The sequence below is a fragment of the Xyrauchen texanus genome, chromosome 47, assembly GCF_025860055.1.
Source record: "Xyrauchen texanus isolate HMW12.3.18 chromosome 47, RBS_HiC_50CHRs, whole genome shotgun sequence".
Lineage (NCBI taxonomy): Eukaryota > Metazoa > Chordata > Actinopteri > Cypriniformes > Catostomidae > Xyrauchen > Xyrauchen texanus.
This window is the reverse complement of record NC_068322.1, coordinates 1,305,622-1,312,005: the sequence shown is the minus strand read 5'-3', so window position 1 is coordinate 1,312,005 and position 6,384 is coordinate 1,305,622.

The window sequence follows — 6,384 nt, the reverse complement described above, 5'->3', positions numbered from 1 at the left end:
AACACATACAGACATACACACACACACACCCACACAAGCAAACAAACAGACACTCAAGCAAACACACTAACACACACACACACACAAAAGACAAACAAACACAGACACACTCACACAAACAAAAACACACTAACACAAACAGACACACACACACAAGCAAACAAACAGACACACAAGCAAACACACTAACACATACACACACACACACAAAAGACAAACAAACACAGACACACTCAAAAAACACACTAACCCATATAGACACACAAACAAACACACTAACACATACAGACACACACACACACACACACACACACAAACAGATACATGCATGCACACACACACACAAAAAAGACAAACGCACAAACAGACACACAAACACGTACACACATAGACACACACAAAAACAAACACATAAACAGACACAAAAACGCGTACACACACAAAACAAACACATGCACACAGACACACAAACAAAAAACAAACACATATACACGTACACAGACACACACACACTACAAAAACTCCCAGAATAATTTTAGTTATTACTGTAGTTATTACAATGAATCTCTGAAAACATGGGATCAGCCCCAACTGTCATAAAATTATAAATTAAACATAATATAAAAGATTCAGAAAGCAGTAACAGTAAGTTGTAGTATTTAGTCAGAAATTACTGTGAATTATAATGTTGTGTAAGTCAATGATGATATACAGTATTTGTCTATGCATGCACCATTTTAACATATATTGTATAATAGAATATAATGTGTTTTATATTGTATAACATTACATAATATCAACAAATATCAGAATTGCATGATTTATTTATATATTCCCAGCAAATCAGAGTTCTGCACTTTATTGAACCTGTTATGTTTCTTGCCACCAGAGGCCTCTGTTCACCAACTATTGAGATGCTTGACAGACAGTCACAGGTAATGCTAAAGACAAACCTGCAACCGACAGACTCAGAACACCATCACAAACCATAATTACTCAGAACAACAGTAAGACAAAGCAAAATGTGACATCTAGACTCGTAGATATCCAAATGTCACAGTGAATTTCAGATAAATGCATGCACAGAGTTGCTGTCATTACAGTATCAGGATCCCCATCAAGCACCGGTCATATAAACCTTGTGCAGTAAGTGGTGGCAGAAAGCTGGTAAAATGTATCTAAATCACAATTTTACAATCTTGTATAGCTAATGCGCATTCTTGAGTTGATTGACAGGCTATTCCTGTATCTAAAAGGTGATTGGCTATTTTACCTGTAAGGCGGGACTTCCTTTCTACATCCTTTGACCATTGGCTACTATTTAAAAATACTCGGAGGGTGTGGCAGGGCAGAGGGCGGGGCAGTGATGCTACACACCCGTCCCCTAATCAGGCTAATCAAGCCTCAGAGAGAGATAAAGGCCGACTTGAAGCTGCAGTGGGACGGAGAGAGAGATTTACGGGCAGCTGTCCGACACCTGTGTGTGGTTGTCTTTTTGTTTAAGATCCTTATTAAACTATTATTTATATCGTCAAGCCGGTTCTCGCCTCTTCCTTTCCCTTTAACCCCTTTACAGAGGGTTTCATAGGTCAGATTGAAAAAGTGACACAATTTAAAAAATATGTATTATTATTATAAATTATTATCCCCTTTTCTCCCCAATTTGGGACGCCCAATTCCCACTACTTAGTAGGTCCTTGTGGTGGCGTGGTTACTCATCTCAATACGGGAGGCGGAGGATGAATCTCAGTTGCTTCTGCGTCTGAGACCGTCAATCCATGCATCTTATCACGTGACTCATTGTGCATGACACCGCGGAGACTCACAGCATGTGGAGGCTCATGCTACTCTCCACAATCCACACACAACTCACCACACGCCCCATTGAGAGAACCACTAATCACCACCACGAGGAGGTTACCCCATGTGACTCTACCCTCCCTAGCAACCAGGCCAATTTGGTTGCTAAGGAGACCTGGCTGGAGTCACTCAGCACGCCCTGGATTCAACCTCACGACTCCAGGTGTGTTAGTCAGCGGCAATACTCGCTGAGATACCCAGACCCTCCCTAGCAACCGGGCAAATGTGGTTGCTAAGGAGACCTGGCTGGAGTCACTCAGCACGCCCTGGATTCAAACTCGGCACTCCAGGTGTGATAGTCAGCGGCAATACTCGCTGAGATACCCAGACCCTCCCTAGCAACCGGGCAAATGTGGTTGCTAAGGAGACCTGGCTGGAGTCACTCAGCACGCCCTGGATTCAAACTCGGCACTCCAGGTGTGATAGACAGCGTCAATACTCGCTGAGATACCCAGACCCTCCCTAGCAACCGGGCAAATGTGGTTGCTAAGGAGACCTGGCTGGAGTCACTCAGCACGCCCTGGATTCAAACTCGGCACTCCAGGTGTGATAGTCAGCGTCAATACTCGCTGAGATACCCAGACCCTCCCTAGCAACCGGGCCAATGTGGTTGCTAAGGAGACCTGGCTGGAGTCACTCAGCACGCCCTGGATTCAACGACTCCAGGTGTGATAGTCAACGTCAATACTCGCTGAGATACCCAGACCCCCCATTAACAGCAGATTTTACAGGTACTGTAAAATTCAAGGGTCTTCCTGCGTCCCTCCTAAACTGTTTTAGCTGCTTTGAAAATCACACTCGGCTCTCTTTGTTTGTAAAAGGTTTGAAGCGGGGCTTAAAAACACGGCTCTGCGAGCCAAAGCCTACTCTGCCCCCCCGTCGGTATAAACCAGTTGGTGTTTATTTAAATGGACAGTTTTTCATCACAATCACTGGAACCTTGTTGAAAACCATTCGGCTCAAACTACCTCATTTTTGTCAGAACCACTGCACCGGGGCGCTGCCTCACAGGGTGTTTAAGGGATCAGGGGGCAGCATGGCACACAGGTACCGAGCCACTGGCTTGGCGAGAAATTCTCAGAACCAATAATCCTGGGTAATTTTCATGGCTCGGCAGCAGCCGCCCAGCTAAATTGCTGTTTCCCACGCTCACGGCTCGATTGATTTCCCTGCTGGAGAGGGTAATTGTCTGATCCGGTTCGCTCGGAGAGTTTCTCTAACCTGAAAGCTCTGTGTTGATCTCGGTACCAACTTGAGTCATGGTTTCTCCTTCCAGAGAACAAACCGCAGCCAGTGCGACCGAGGCCCGAGCGATGGAATTACTCTGCTGAATGTGAAAATCAGCCTTTGGATTGGGCAGTAATTAGGTCAATTAAATAACACACATCATCCCCTAAAGACTGAAAGAAAGCACGTTGGTTCTTTGTAGAGTTTAAGTGAGTTTGATTACATTGTTTCTTTTCCTGAAGTACTTCAAAGAGACTCTCAGATTTTCCACCATTACGGCTTCATTCTGTTTCCCACACACCGATAGTGTTTTACAGGTGGAGTTTCATTGCGGACTGATTATTTATCCTGCTTTTCTCCCTTGAGGAACGTGTCGGCTCCACAGAACTCTTGCCAGCTCGAGAATAACATCCCGCCTCCGTCAGGAGGTCTATGACACAGGAAGAGAGCGATCCGTTTGCATTCCCATTCATCTCAATGGCAGTTGCTCGGCTGGTGCATGCAGCTTTGAAAGTATGCCGTACATCTAACTAATCACACAGTTCTGTCGGAGAAATAGAAATAAACACAAATGGATAGCATAGCTGAGATCAATTGATCTCGGAGGAACTTGATGAGAAATATCTGATTTGTGATTGCACACTTGGGTATTTTCATCCGAGCACACAGTTTACATGCACACCAATACGCTGATAACTACCAAAAATCAGACGGTGCATCATCTGGTTATTTTCTGCTTTTGACGTCGAAATGTTAACAGTTATGCACACAACACCTACGTGCATTGGCTCAATGAGCATGTTTGCATGCATGATCGTACATCAGCTATGCTTAATATGCCGACAACGTGTCAACGTCAAGCGTTGTGTTCTCCCGCATATGTAAACACATTTACCGGCTTATCCAATGTGCACCAGGTTTGTGCGTATGACTGTTTACGTTTGATGTCTTGATGATTTCTTGCATTGTCAGGTGTTTTTGAAAAAGCTTATATTTGGTAGGTATCAGCATATGGTTGTGCATGTAAACGCAGGCATTGAGGTAGTTTGCATGAAAAACATGCATCAGCTTATTAAGCATAATCAGTGTAAGAGCATGCATGAGATCATTGAGTGCGTTTACATACATGTTTTTACACCTATTACCCTCAATAAGCCAAAAAGTGTGGTCATGTCAATGCATTAAAAGACGTTGCTATATCGGTGTAAGGTGATAAACGGGGTAAGAATCAGCCTTCATTAACTGCTTGTGTGACTTTCATCAAAGGCAAACAAATAAATGTCAGAATTCACTTCTGGCGTGCTGAGCGCAAAAAGCCCCCCTCCTGTGATGGAAAAGTTGAGTGTTGTGCTCTCTGTGTCGTGGTGTGTATGAAGCTATGTTCTTGTGATGCAAAACCTGTTTCTAGTTAGCAGACCTTTGGGCAACCTGAGCAGAAACATCCTACGGATGCTCAAAACCTAAAATAGTTAACGGCATACTAATTTAACAAGCTCTTTTGTGTGACTGTAGTTGAAATTGAGAAGCTTTTCCTGTAATGAGCTAGCAATGTAGCAATGCATTTACATGCATTTTATTTTTAATGTCAAATTAGTCATGTATCATCCATGCTACGAACTTAATCTTGGAAAAATGTAATATCGCAAAAATAAATACAAATAATTGCGCATAAAGCGGTTACCCCATGTGACTCTACCCACCCTAGCAACCGGGCCAAATTGGTTACACCATGTGACTCTACCCACCCTAGCAACCGGGCCAATTTGGTTACTCCATGTGACTCTACCCACCCTAGCAACCGGGCCAATTTGGTTACTCCATGTGACTCTACCCTCCCTAGCAACCGGGCCAATTTGGTTACCCCATGTGACTCTACCCACCCTAGCAACCGGGCCAAACTGGTTACACCATGTGACTCTACCCTCCCTAGCAACCGGGCCAATTTGGTTACCCCGTGTGACTCTAGCCACCTTAGCAACCAGGCCAATTTGGTTACTCCATGTGACTCTACCCACCCTAGCAACCGGGCCAATTTGGTTACCCCATGTGACTCTACCCACCCTAGCAACCGGGCCAATTTGGTTACCATATGTGACTCTACCCTCCCTAGCAACCGGGCCAATTTGGTTACCACATGTGATTCTACCCTCCCTAGCAACCGGGCCAATTTGGTTACCCCATGTGAATCTACCCTTCCTAGCAACCGGGCCAATTTGGTTACCCCATGTGAATCTACCCTCCCTAGCAACCGGGCAAATTTGGTTACCCCATGTGACTCTACCCACCCTAGCAACCGGACCAATTTGGTTACCACGTGACTCTACCCACCCTAGCAACCTGGCCAATTTGGTTACCCCATGTGAATCTACCCTCCCTAGCAACCAGGCCAATTTGGTTACCCCATGTGAATCTACCCTCCCTAGCAACCGGGCCAATTTGGTTACTCCATGTGAATCTACCCTCCCTAGCAACCGGGCCAATTTGGTTACCCCATGTGAATCTACCCTCCCTAGCAACTGGGCCAATTTGGTTACCCCATGTGAATCTACCCTCCCTAGCAACCGGGCCAATTTGGTTACCCCATGTGAATCTACCCTCCCTAGCAACCGGGCCAATTCGGTTACCCCATGTGAATCTACCCTCCCTAGCAACCGGGCCAATTCGGTTACCCCATGTGAATCTACCCTCCCTAGCAACCGGGCCAATTTGGTTACCCCATGTGAATCTACCCTCCCTAGCAACCGGGCCAATTTGGTTACCCCATGTGAATCTACCCTCCCTAGCAACCGGGCCAATTTGGTTACCCCATTTGAATCTACCCTCCCTAGCAACCGGGCCAATTTGGTTACCCCATGTGAATCTACCCTCCCTAGCAACCGGGCCAATTTGGTTACCCCATGTGAATCTACCCTCCCTAGCAACCGGGCCAATTTGGTTACCCCATGTGAATCTACCCTCCCTAGCAACCGGGCCAATTTGGTTACCCCATGTGAATCTACCCTCCCTAGCAACCGGGCCAATTTGGTTACCCCATGTGAATCTACCCTCCCTAGCAACCGGGCCAAATTGGTTACCCCATGTGAATCTACACTCCCTAGCAACCGGGCCAATTTGGTTACCCCATGTGAATCTACCCTCCCTAGCAACCGGGCCAATTTGGTTACCCCATGTGAATCTACCCTCCCTAGCAACTGGGCCATATCCATATCTAATAAAAAAATCTATATCCACCTCAAGCAAGCATGTACGTTTTTATGCATATTTTGCTACCCAAGCTCGTCTTTTGCATGCACAATA